Source organism: Ranitomeya variabilis, chromosome 7 (genome assembly GCF_051348905.1).
Source record: "Ranitomeya variabilis isolate aRanVar5 chromosome 7, aRanVar5.hap1, whole genome shotgun sequence".
Taxonomy (NCBI): Eukaryota; Metazoa; Chordata; class Amphibia; order Anura; family Dendrobatidae; genus Ranitomeya; species Ranitomeya variabilis.
In genome coordinates this window covers 193,517,982-193,532,871 of record NC_135238.1, presented here as the reverse complement: position 1 = coordinate 193,532,871, position 14,890 = coordinate 193,517,982, and the positions used below count along the sequence as shown (strand labels likewise).

General features: G+C 42.2%; 1 long non-coding RNA gene across 1 annotated transcript; it reads right to left on the bottom strand.

Annotated features, from left to right (window-relative positions):
* Window positions 1–2,377: 2,377 nt before the first annotated feature.
* Window positions 2,378–14,871, bottom strand: LOC143784388 (uncharacterized). Its single transcript, XR_013217773.1, has 3 exons — window positions 14,705–14,871; window positions 6,685–6,801; window positions 2,378–2,595 (listed from the first exon to the last, which is right to left on the bottom strand). It is a non-coding gene; the product is annotated as an uncharacterized LOC143784388 (long non-coding RNA).
* Window positions 14,872–14,890: the final 19 nt, after the last annotated feature.

Genomic DNA, 14,890 nt, shown 5'->3' with positions numbered 1-14,890 from the left:
TTCTTTTTAAGACCACATTAAACATGGGGAAAGAAGTAAAATGAAATATTGGCAGTAATAAAAACAGGCTTTTTTTCCTACATTTACGATTAATATTTTTTTTAGTAAAATACATTTCCCATGCGGGTAATCCCTTACATGACTATGGGGTGCACAGGTCTAGAGAAGATGGTGGGTGGCATGTACATGAAGCATTTGTTTTGAGCCCTTGCTGTATTATATTTTATATCGATGCCGCCCCAATCCATCATGGTTTTTCGTGATGTTAATTTACGGAACATAGAAAAAAATTCTGCAGCGTCCTTTTACAAGCAGTTCTGCCCGATCAGTAGGAAACAAAGTAAATTGTTGGCTTTTTATGCAGTGCTGATGCATTTCTCAGCGTATCCCTATGTGAACCTGATTTCTTACAGGCTGCCGTGCGAGTGATGCTGACCTACTCTAAGCTCAGGTGTTACTGACTATAAGGCTGCTGTCCTTGCAGACAATGGCATTCTACATTTATTGCTGTGAGTATAAGGAGGTGAAGGCCATTTGCAGCCAGCAGGGCAATGCAGGCAGAGTTTCTCAGGAAGTAAACACATGTTAGGCTGCCCCAGGCATGGAGCAAGCGCGACGTATGCGGAGGCGGGGAGGATGATATACCGTAGATATGAGCACTGGGAATAAGTAGGACGCAAAGTTTAGACAACGTTAGTAAAAATATTATCAAGCTCGTTGGCAACGGAATGATCGTAGTATACATTAATGTAGATGATCCTAGTAATATTCACAAGCTACTGAATGATCAGGTGGTTTTGATAAAAAATGACAGATGTAATTATATATACAGTACTTTAGATTAAAAAAAAATCCTAACATTTTCATCTGAAGCAGGTTATGCTGTAAATGTTTCATTTTGGGATTCTTTTTAAAGGGTTGTCCAGTAGTGATCAGCGAGTGTACTCATTGCACGCTCGGGTGGTCTCCGAATATTTTGTAGTGCTCGGAGATTTAGTTTTCGTCACCGCAGCTGAATGATTTACAACAACTAGACAGGCTTAATACATGTGGGGATTCCCTAGCAACCAGGCAACCCCCACATGTATTCAGCCTGTCTAGCAGCTGTAAATCATTCAGCTGCGTCAACAAAAATTAAATCTCCGAGCACTTACAAATACTCGGAGACCACTGGAGCGTGCTGGGGAAAACCCGAGCAACGAGTATACTCGCTCATTACTATTGTCCAGGAGTGAGATATTGATGACCTTTTCTTACCTAACCTTAGGATAGGTCAATAATGTAGATTGGTGGGGGGTCTGACATATGGCACCTCCACCTATTAGCTGTTGCCAGGTCCTGTGGCCACCAGGAACCTCATAGCACACAGACACCAAATAGCACAGCTCTGTATGCTTAGTTCTGGCCATTCCCGTGTAGGTCAACTCCCTTTCACTTGAGCGTTCAGTGTCCCTCACTTTACCTGGGGACTGAGGCCAAGAACCTCAAATACAATATCATAGTCTATGATACCACTTATTGTAGCAAGGATGACTCCGCAGCCGGTTTCTCTGCAGAAACTCAGCAGAACTCAGACATCCGTATTTCACAGTCCATGTATAGACCACGATTCCAAGACCAATTGCAGGTCTCCTGAGCCAAAACTGCAGCCTAATAGACATATATGAGACGGTTAGTTCAGGACAAGACACTTGAAGTCAGTGATACACGGCTGTCTGAATTTACCCTCCACATTCGGCCATTAATGAGCCTATTAAGTCCATAGCCTGGACTGTTCCAAATTAAATGGAGCCTTTTCTTTCTTTGAACGCCATTCAAGAAAAAAAATATCACAAAGAATTCTGCATTATAATATTAACTCTGCAATAAAGCCACAGGGGCCGATTCATCAAGACCGGCGTAGCGCACGGTCTTGCAACGTCAGCCTTGAAAGAGTACACAATCCCAGATTAATTAAGAGGCACATGCCAATTAATGAATTCTCTAGTAAGTGGACTGTACTGGGGTAGCATTTTTCGTGTAGCAAATTTGATGAATTTGACGGGCAGTATAGCCATGCCCCATACCCTTCCCAGCTCCGCCGTGAAAATGGCTAAAGTCACAATTTTTTGCGTAGCTCCCTCGTTTTGCAACTTTGCAAAGCTGTTATGACATTCTATTGGGTTCAGGTCTGGAGACTGGCTAGTCTCAGGTCTCCGCAAAGGAGATGTGCTCACTAACACAGATTTAGATACATTTGTGAACAATATTGGTGAGAAAATGTCTTAGATCTTTGAGTTCGGCTCATGAAAAATGGGAGCAAAAACAAAAGTGAGTTTGTATTTTTGTTCACTATATTTTGTCCTGATCTCTAGGTTTAGGTGTAGCGGTGCTCAGACCTGCGTATCTTGACAATGCCCACCTTTTGGTACTATTAGAGGTGGTGTGTACTAGGACCACTAGCTTCAATATTTCAGCCGTGTGTACCTGAATAGGGGATATCCTCCCTGGACAAGCTCTGCTTCTGTTTTAAAGGAGAATGTCCCTTTGTTGGATCATAAAGCATTTATGTATAGCGGGGTTGTGTCCCTGTCCTCATTGTTTATGGAAAACATTCTGCAGAAAATAAAAAGGTTAGTTCAGTTATGTTTGCTTTATGCATCATATTACAGTGTCAGAGGGGGCCCCTGTCCACAGTGTATAGAACGCATGCTGCTCCATATTACATGTATGTTATGGGTTCCTTGTCCACAGCATATGGAAAAATGCTGCTATTTATTACATTTACATTACAGGGTCAAGGGGGTGCCCTTTTTTCAAGTTCTTCCAGACAAGTTGTTCCTACATGCCAAAGGAAACTACCATTCTCCTTAAGGAATTCCTGACCAAACAGATTTTAGACTACGTTCACACATTCAGTATTTGGTCAGTATGTTACATCAGTATTTGGAAACCATATCCAGGAGTGGGCGAAAAATGCAGAAGTGGTGATGTGTTTCTATTAAACTTTTCCTCTGATTGTTTCTCGCTTGGTTTTAGCTTATAAATACTGATGAGAAATACTGACTAATATACTCTCGTGTGAACATAGCTTTATCATCAAAATGGAAAATGAGTCTTTCCAGGGCTGAAACCCATGGTAGAAATCTTGTAGCCTAAAGACTTTATGATCAATCTAGACCTTTTGGACACCTATTTGCACATTCCTATTTCAGCGGAAGAGAGTACATTTTACAGGAATGATGTGATTCAGGGAAAAGTTTCCACTCTCCTATCAGCGACAGCGCACGGTGAGACAGATCGGAAAGGGAGTTCTGCCACTAGAGAAGGAAACAAGGGGTACTCCTGATTCTTTCCCTGTGCCACCCTGAGCTCCCCTGGTATCCCTAGACTAGTTCATTCACCCCGTGCGGCGATCACGTTCTTATCCCTGTCTTACCCTGAGTATCACCCTGGCTAGTGAGTAGGATAGCAGGAACGCTAATCCTGCATTAATGTAAAGACACATAAGGGATCACACAAGGATAAAAGAAAACTGCAATCATAAAAAAAATACAAACAAGTGAAATATAGCAAAGGAGAAGGGGAGGCAAACAAAATGGGAATAAGGATAGAGAGACACACACAAATCAATTTCAGGCAGATATCTCCTGATACAACTCCAAATGCCTGCTCCAATCTCGGCACACTCCTCCAACTCCAACCAAGGAAGTTGAAAGCTATCACTGACAACTCCCAAGAGCAAGTGGTGAACATACAGTGGGTACAGAAAGTATTCAGACCCCTTTAAATTTTTCACTTTGTTTCATTGCAGTCTTATGGTAAAATCAATGTTCATTTTTTTCTCATTAATGTACAACTCTGCACCACACACATCTTGACTGAAAAAAAACCTGAAATGTGGAAATGCTTGCAAATTTAATAAAAAAGAAAAACTATGGTCATACCTATTCAGACCCTTTGCTCAGGCACTCATATTTAAGTCACATGCTGACTATTTCCTTGTGCTTCTTGAGATGGTTTTTAATTAAACTGATAGGACTTGATTTGGAAAGGCACACACCTGTCTATATAAGACCTCACAGCTCACTGTGCATGTCAGACCAAATGAGAATCATGAGGTCAAAGGAACTGGCAAAGGAGCTCAGAGACAGAATTGTGGCAAGGCACAGATGTGGCCAAGGTTACAAAAGAATTTCTGCAGTACTCAAGGTTCTTAAGAGCACAGTGGTCTCCATAATTCTTAAATGGAAGAAGTTTGGGACCACCAGAAGTTTTCCTAGACCTGTTCATCCAGCCAAACTGAGCAATCGTGTGAGAAGAGCCTTGGTGAGAGAGGTAAAGAAGAACCTCAAGATCACTGTGGCTGAGCTCCAGAGATGCAGTAGGGAGATGGGAGAAAGTTCCACAAAGTCAACTATCACTGCAGCCCTCCACCAGTCGGGCCTTTATGGCAGAGTGGCCCAAAGGAAGCTTCTTCTCAGTGCAAGACATAAGAAAGCCCACATAGAGTTTGCAAAAAAAACAAATGAAGGACTCCCAGACTATGAGAAATAAGATTCTCTGATCTGATGAGACGAAGATAGACCTTTTTGGTGATAATTCTAAGGGGTATGTGTGGAGAAAACCAGGCACTGCTCATCACCTGCCCAATACAATCCCAACAGTAAAACATGTAAAACATGGTAGTGGCAGCATCATGTTATGGGGGTGTTTTTCAGGTGCAGGGACAGGATGACTGGTTGTCATTGAAGGAAACATGAATGTGGCCAAGTACAGAGATATCCTGGATGAAAACCTCTTCCAGAGTGCACTGGACCTGAAACTTGGCCGAAGGTTCACCTTCCAGCAAAACAATGACCTAAGCACAGAGATAAAGTAACAAAGGAGTGGCTTCAGAACAACTCAGTGACCATTCTTGACTGCCCCAGCCAGAGCCCTGACCTAAACCCAATTGAGCATGTCTGGAGAGACCTGAAAATGGCTGTCCACCAAGGTTCACCATCCAACCATAAGGAACTAGAAATGATCTGCAAGGAAGAATGGCAGAGGATCCCCAAATCCAGGTGTGAAAAACTTGTTGCATCATTCCCAAGAAGACTCATGGCTGTACTAGCTCAAAAGGTGCTTCTACTCAATACTGAGCAAAGGGTCTGAATACTTATGACCATGTCATATTTCAGTTTTTATTTTTTATTAAATTTGCAAAAATTACTACATTTCTGTTTTTTTCAGTCATGATGGAGTGCAGAGTGTACATCAATGAGAAAAAATGAGCTTTTTTGAATTTACCAAATAGCTGCAATGAAACAAAAAGTGAAAAATTTAAAGGGGTCTGAATACTTTCCGTACCCACTGTATATACCGGAGGAAAGTGGCAAACACATTACAACTGAGACAACTCAAGGCAGAGAGCACCAGGAGACAAACAGAAGTGATTAACCCTTGAAAATAACAGAGCAAGGGGAACTTGCACTGCAAATAGGAAGGTCAAGTAGTTCTAATAAAGTAGACATTCATGTAACCAGATGCCATGATCATCTGGCCCCTCTCAGACGCAGTATCCCCGTGACATCTCCTCACCGAATTATCACCAACTTCAAGGGTGTTTCCAAAAATGTCCATTGTGGCCATAACAGCTTTATGTCTTCAAAGAATATGTACAGTATAATTAGTGATGAGCGAATATACTCGGTACTCGAGAGTTCCCGAGCACGCTCGGGTGTCCTCTGAGTATTTTTTAGTGCTCGGAGATTTAGTTTACCTCACCTCAACTGAATGATTTACATCTCTTAGCCAGCTTGATTACATGTGGGGATTCCCTAGCAACCAGGCAACCCACACATGTACTTATGCTGGCTAACAGATGTAAATCATTCAGCTGCGGCGATGAAAACGAAATCTCCAAGTACTTACAAATAGCCGGAGTACACCCGAGCGTGCTCGAGAAATCTCGAGTACCGAGTATATTCGCTCATCACTATGTATAATTCTTATTTAGATGATTGGTTGTTTATGACATCTTTCTCCAATAACTCTGCAGTCTCACCTGTGAAGGACTCTCCATTTTCTCCAGAAACTCAGGTTTCTTTTCAACCTCATCTATATCGAGCAACCAAGAAATTGTTGCTTGATTTCATGGATTACTCTATATAGAATCTTCCTGAGGAAAAGATTTCTAAATTCAAGAAAGTTGGCCATCTTACTTATTCTCCGTCTCTCCCAGTACAATCTGCCCTCAAAGTTCTGGGGTAGACAACTGCTGCCATATTTTCAGGCTCTGCAGCAGGAAATTATTTCTGTCTCAGATTCTCCAAGTTTTCACAACTAGTGATGAGCGAGTATACTCGTTGCTTGGGTTTTCCCAATCACGCTCGGGTGATCTCCGAGTATTTGTGACTGCTTGGAGATTTAGTTTTTGTTGACTCAGCTGAATGATTTACAGCTACTAGCCAGCATGAGTACATGTGGGGGTTGCCTGGTTGCTAGGGAATCCCCACATGTATTCAATCTGTCTAGCAGCTGTAAATAATGTAGCTGCGCGATGAAAACTAAATCTCCGAGCACTCACAAATACTCGGAGATCACCCGAGCGTGCTCGAGAAAACCCGAGCAACACGTATACTTGCTCATCACTATTCACAACAAATCTAATGTTGGTCCCGTTCCTCACTAGAGTTGTTGTGGTGGACATAGCATACCAACCTTTTCTGAAGGAAATGTTTTCAACTGAAGGAGCAAATTGTTATGACTATAGATGATTCTGTTCAATGTTGGGGAGTCCGTTCAATCAAGCAGTTGGTGAGATATTCCTGGTCTTTCCTAAAATAGAATACATTCATTAATCCCTAAAGACTTGCTCCGTTTCACTTCAAGAATCAAGCAAAGACAAGGTCTGGTCAGATCTGAACAGAATAAGCAGTTTTGTACTCTGCATCAATAAGTAAGGGAGCATGAGAAGTCTGAGGGCATAAGACAAGACTGAATTGGAAAGAGTGAAATCTGACTGAGGAAGCCAGCATTTAATAGGTCCTGTGATTATTTAGGATGATTTTCAGAGGAGTCTGAACCCAGCAGAGTAACCTTTCCATGAAGGATTTCCTCAAATAGACCTATGGCTGACCAAGGAACATTGCAAACTGACTCCCTCAGTAAGATGTCATAGATGCATTTGCCATTCCTGGAAAGTCCTGCTTCCTCTCATCTTCCCGGAAGTTCTACACCAGTAAAAAAAAGTTTTGGCCAAAATCATGCCTAAAATTCTAGTAGTCCCGTTCTGTCTCTGAGGAACCTGGTTTCAAGCATAGTCACAGCTAAGGATTAACGAATACTGGAATCGTCTTCAGTACAAAGATCTTCTAATCCAGTCGATTTATTTTATCACCATCAAGATAGACTGCTTATAGGCTAATCAAGCTAGACCGAAGGAAAGAGATGTCTCTCAAAAAATGATTAACTTGATGTCTACTAGAAAGCCTTCTACTAATAGTGTGTTGTCAATGCAGGATTATTCTTTACAAATCTACCTATTGTGCATGGAATTCAGCAAAATGATGTCCATAAGACCTCCATACTGATGTCCGAATGTTACCTGTGTTTTTCATGGAGAGCACTTGTACCTGTGAATGTCAGATTTTTTTTTCCTCAGACGAAGTGGTCCGCATAAAATATCAGAGACATGTCTAATTTTTATCCGAGGGCTGGATCAAAATCAGCAATGAAAGTCAATGGGTCCGTGAAAAAAATGGACTGCACTCGGATAACATCTGAATGCGGTCCAAATTTAACGGACTGTCAGAAAGCAGAAGATGGAGACATTTTTTATAAGAATATCTCTGTGTACAAGAAAATCGGATGACACTCATACCACACTCTGATCAGAATAATTGTCCAGTTTTCTGCACTGCTTGCTCCAGTTTTTATTAAAAAAAAAAAGTTTTCTCTGCTGCAGATGTAGCAGCACACCACTGACTGCAGCTTTGAGTGTACATTGTGCATAGGGAGAAAGATGCCAATCAATGGTGGCGGCGGGGTTATACAGAGCTCTTGAATATGGAGGACTACATGGAAGCAGATTTAATGGTTCTCTAGTGATAATCTCCTGATCGGACTACTTGCAGTAGTTTTGATAAAATAAGTGATACATCGCTGGAATTAGGGATTCTGCTACATTATGCTCCTCTCAGATTAATATACAGATTCTCTGTAAAGTATGCTTACTCGCTATAGACATCAACGTAACATACAGGTGACTCGCTATAGACGTCAACGTAACATACAGGTGACTCGCTATAGACATCAATGCAACATACACTGTGTTCCAAATTATTATGCAAATGACGTTTTTCTCAGATTTTCCTAAATGGTCGGTGTAAATGACAGTCAGTCTAATAAAAGTCATCACCCGCTAGAGTATACATCAAATTTTATTGAAGAAACCTCCCAATGATAACAGTATAATCTCCAAAATGAATAAAAACTCAAAATGCACTGTTCCAAATTATTTGGCACAGTAGAATTTCTAAACATTTGATATGTTTTAAAGAACTGAAAATGCTCATTTGTTGAATTTGCAGCATTAGGTCACATTCACTGAACAAAAAAAGCTATTTAACTCCAAAACATCCTAATAGGCCAAGTTACATGTTAACATAGGACCGTTCTTTGATATCACCTTCATAATTCTTGCATCCATTGAACTTGTGAGTTTTTGGAGAGTTTCTGCTTGTATTTCTTTGCATGAAGTCAGAATAGCCTCCCAGAGCTGCTGCTTTGATGTGAACTGCCTCCCACCCTCATACATCTTTTGTTTGATGATATTCCAAAGGTTCTCTATAGGGTTGAGGTCAGGGGAAGATGGTGGCCGCACCATGAGTTTATCTCCTTTTATGCCCATAGCAGCCAATAACTCAGAGATATTCTTTGCCGCATGAGATGGTGCATTGTCCTGCATGAAGATGACTTAGCTCCTGAAGGCACGTTTCTGCTTTTTATACCATGGAAGAAAGTTGTCAGTTAGAAACTATATACTTTGCAGAGGTCATTTTCACACTTTCAGGAACCTTAAAGGGCCCTACCAGCTGTTTTCCCATGATTCTGGCCCAAAACATGACTCCTCAAGCTCTTTGCTGACGTTGCAGCCTTGTTAGGACATGGTGACCATCCACCAACCATCCACTACTCCATCCATCTGGACCATCCAGGGTTGCTCGACATTCAAATTAGTCTTCATGTATGTCTGGGCCCACTGCAACCGTTTCTGCTTGTGAACACTCTTTAGGGGTGGCCGAATAGTAGGTTTATGCACCACAGCAAGCCTTTGAAGGATCCTACACCTTGAGATTTGAGGGACTCCAGAGGCACCAGCAGCTTCAAATAACTGTTTGCTGCTTTTTAATGGTATTTTGGCAGCTGCTCTCTTAATCCAATGAATTTGTCTGGCAGAAACCTTCCTCATTATGCCTTTATCTGCATGAACTCTGTCTGTGCTCTGTTTCAGTCACAAATCTCTTCACAGTATGATGATCACTCTTAAGCTTTTGTGAAATAGCTAATGTTTTCATGCCTTGTCCAAGGCTTTGCACTATTTAACACTTAGCAGCAGAAAGATTCTTTTTATTTTCCATATTGTTTGAAACCTGTGGCCTGCTTAATAATGTGGAACATCATTTTTAAGTAGTTTTCCTTTAATTTGAATCACCTGGAAAAATAATTATCACGTGTTTTAAGATTGATTTCAGTGATCTATTGAGCCCTGAGACACAATACCATCCAAAAGTTTATTTGAAAAGCGAAACAATTAAATCTTTATGACACTTAAATGCAATTTGCATAATAATTTGGAACACAGTGTACAGGTGACTCGCTATAGACGTCAATGCAACATACAGGTGACTCGCTATAAATGTCAACGCAACATACAGATGACTCGCTATAGACACAACATACAGGCGACTCTCTATAGACACATCATACAGGCGACTCTCTATAGACACAACATACAGGCGACTCGCTATAGACACTACATACAGGTGACTCTCTATAGACACTACATACAGGTAACTCTCTATAGACACAACATACAGGCGACTCTATAGACACAACATACAGGCGACTCTCTATAGACACTACATACAGGCGACTCTCTATAAACACTACATACAGGCGACTCTCTATAGACACTACATACAGGTAACTCTCTATAGACACAACATACAGGCGACTCTATAGACACAACATACAGGCGACTCTCTATAGACACTACATACAGGCGACTCTCTATAGACACTACATACAGGTAACTCTCTATAGACACAACATACAGGCGACTCTATAGACACAACATACAGGCGACTCTCTATAGACACTACATACAGGCGACTCTCTATAGACACTACATACAGGCGACTCTCTATAGACACAACATACAGGTGACTCTCTATAGACACAACATACAGGCAAATCTCTATAGACACAACATACAGGCACATCTCTATAGACACTACATACAGGCGACTCTATAGACACAACATACAGGTGACTCTCTATAGACACTACATACAGGCGACTCTCTATAGACACAATATACAGGCGACTCTCTATAGACACTACATACAGGCGACTCTCTATAGACACTACATACAGGCGACTCTCTATAGACACAACATACAGGCAAATCTCTATAGACACAACATACAGGCGACTCTATAGACACTACAAACAGGTGACTATAGACACAACATACAGGTGACTCTCTATAGACACAACATACAGGCAAATCTCTATAGACACAACATACAGGCACATCTCTATAGACACTACATACAGGCGACTCTATAGACACAACATACAGGTGACTCTCTATAGACACTACATACAGGCGACTCTCTATAGACACTACATACAGGCGACTCGCTATAGACACTACATACAGGCGACTCTCTATAGACACCACATACAGGCGACTCTCTATAGACACTACATACAGGTGACTCTCTATAGACACAACATACAGGTGACTCTCTATAGACACAACATACAGGCAAATCTCTATAGACACAACATACAGGCACATCTCTATAGACACTACATACAGGCGACTCTATAGACACAACATACAGGTGACTCTCTATAGACACTACATACAGGCGACTCTCTATAGACACTACATACAGGCGACTCGCTATAGACACTACATACAGGCGACTCTCTATAGACACCACATACAGGCGACTCTCTATAGACACTACATATAGGTGACTCGCTATAGACACAACATACAGGTGACTATAGACACAACATACAGGCGACTCTATAGACACAATATACAGGCGACTCTCTATAGACACAACATACAGGTGACTCTCTATAGACACTACAAACAGGTGACTATAGACACAACATACAGGTGACTCTCTATAGACACAACATACAGGTGACTCTCTATAGACACAACATACAGGCGACTCGCTATAGACACAACATACAGGCGACTCTCTATAGACACAACATACAGGCGACTCTCTATAGACACTACATACAGGCGACTCTCTATAGACACTACATACAGGCGACTCTCTATAGACACTACATACAGGCGACTCTCTATAGACACAATATACAGGCGACTCGCTATAGACACAACATACAGGTGACTCTCTAGACATACAGGGACTCTATAGACACTACATACAGGCAACTCTCTATAGACACAACATACAGGCAACTCTCTATAGACACAACATATAGGCGACTCTATAGACACTACATACAGGTGACTCTCTATAGACACTACATACAGGCGACTCTCTATAGACACTACATACAGGTGACTCTCTATAGACAACATACAGGTGACTCTCTATAGACACAACATACAGGTGACTCTCTATAGACACAACATACAGGCGACTCGCTATAGACACAACATACAGGCGACTCTCTATAGACACAACATACAGGCGACTCTCTATAGACACTACATACAGGCGACTCTCTATAGACACTACATACAGGCGACTCTCTATAGACACTACATACAGGCGACTCTCTATAGACACAATATACAGGCGACTCGCTATAGACACAACATACAGGTGACTCTCTAGACATACAGGGACTCTATAGACACTACATACAGGCAACTCTCTATAGACACAACATACAGGCAACTCTCTATAGACACAACATATAGGCGACTCTATAGACACTACATACAGGTGACTCTCTATAGACACTACATACAGGCGACTCTCTATAGACACTACATACAGGTGACTCTCTATAGACAACATACAGGTGACTCTCTATAGACACTACATACAGGTGACTCTCTATAGACACTACATACAGGTGACTCTCTATAGACAACATACAGGTGACTCTCTATAGACACTACATACAAGCGGATCTATAGACACTACATACAGGCGACTCTCTATAGACACAACATACAGGCGACTCTCTATAAACACAACATACAGGCGACTCTCTATAAACACAACATACAGGCGACTCTCTATAGACACTACATACAGGCGACTCTCTATAGACACAACATACAGGCGACTCTCTATAGACACAAAATACAGGCGACTCTCTATAGACACTACATACAGGTGACTCTCTATAGACACTACATACAGGCGACTCTCTATAGACACAACATACAGGCGACTCTCTATAGACACAACATACAGGCGACTCTATAGACACAATATACAGGCGACTCTCTATAGACACAACATACAGGCGACTCTCTATAGACACAACATACAGGCGACTCTATAGACACAATATACAGGCGACTCTCTATAGACACTACATACAGGCGACTCTATAGACACAACATACAGGTGACTCTCTATAGACACAACATACAGGCGACTCGCTATAGACACAACATACAGGCGACTCTCTATAGACACTACATACAGGCGACTCTCTATAGACACTACATACAGGCGACTCTCTATAGACACTACATACAGGCGACTCTCTATAGACACTACATACAGGCGACTCTCTATAGACACTACATACAGGCGACTCTCTATAGACACTACATACAGGCGACTCTCTATAGACACAACATACAGGCGACTATAGACACTACATACAGGCGACTCTCTATAGACACAACATACAGGCGACTCTCTATAGACACAACATACAGGCGACTCTCTATAGACACTACATACAGGCGACTCTATAGACACTACATACAGGCGACTCTCTATAGACACTACATACAGGCAACTCTCTATAGACACTACATACAGGCGACTCTCTATAGACACTACATACAGGCGACTCTCTATAGACACAACATACAGGCGACTCTCTATAGACACAACATACAGGCGACTCTCTATAGACACTACATACGTAGGCGACTCTCTATAGACACTACATACAGGCGACTCTCTATAGACACTACATACAGGCGACTCTCTATAGACACAACATACAGGCGACTCTATAGACACTACATACAGGCGACTCTCTATAGACACTACATACAGGCGACTCTCTATAGACACTACATACAGGCGACTCTCTATAGACAACATACAGGCGACTCTCTATAGACAACATACAGGCGACTCTCTATAGACACTACATACAGGCGACTCTCTATAGACACTACATACAGGCGACTCTCTATAGACACAACATACAGGCGACTCTCTATAGACACTACATACAGGGGACTCTCTATAGACACTACATACAGGAGACTCTCTATAGACACTACATACAGGGGACTCTCTATAGACAACATACAGGCGACTCTCTATAGACACTACATACAGGCGACTCTCTATAGACACTACATACAGGCGACTCTCTATAGACACTACATACAGGAGACTCTATAGACACTACATACAGGCGACTCTCTATAGACAACATACAGGAGACTCTCTATAGACACTACATACAGGAGACTCTCTATAGACACTACATACAGGCGACTCTCTATAGACACTACATACAGGCGACTCTCTATAGACACTACATACAGGCGACTCTCTATAGACACTACATACAGGCGACTCTCTATAGACAACATACAGGCGACTCTCTATAGACAACATACAGGCGACTCTCTATAGACACTACATACAGGCGACTCTCTATAGACACTACATACAGGCGACTCTCTATAGACACTACATACAGGCGACTCTCTATAGACACAACATACAGGCGACTCTCTATAGACACTACATACAGGCGACTCTATAGACACTACATACAGGCGACTCTCTATAGACACAAGATACAGGTGACTCTCTATAGACACTACATACAGGTGACTCTCTATAGACACTACATACAGGCGACTCTCTATAGACACTACATACAGGCGACTCTCTATAGACACAACATACAGGTGACTCTCTATAGACACTACATACAGGCGACTCTCTATAGACACAACATACAGGTGACTCTCTATAGACACTACATACAGGCGACTCTCTATAGACACAACATACAGGCGACTCTCTATAGACACTACATACAGGCGACTCTCTATAGACACTACATATAGGCGACTCTCGCCAGTGACTATTTTCCCCCCATTATCACAGCTCTACATCAGTCGGTGACAGACGAGTTGCACAGATGTTTGGCCGTGAGACACGTGCGGTCCCAGACTGATAATGTGCACGGTCGGTTAATAATCGCTCCCTGATCTGGATCTCCCTCTTCTCACCAGCTATAAGGGATTAATGAGCCCCCTAGATTTGTATCCCTGTCTGTCCGGTGCTGTGGAGGGTTAATGAGCGCGCCCCCGGAGCCGCGCGCACACAGCACAGGCCCGTGCACGCTCGCAGGTGGACGCGCCGGGACTCGCTGACTTCACCGTTCTGCAGCGGGGAAGCAATGGGCGGAGCTTTAG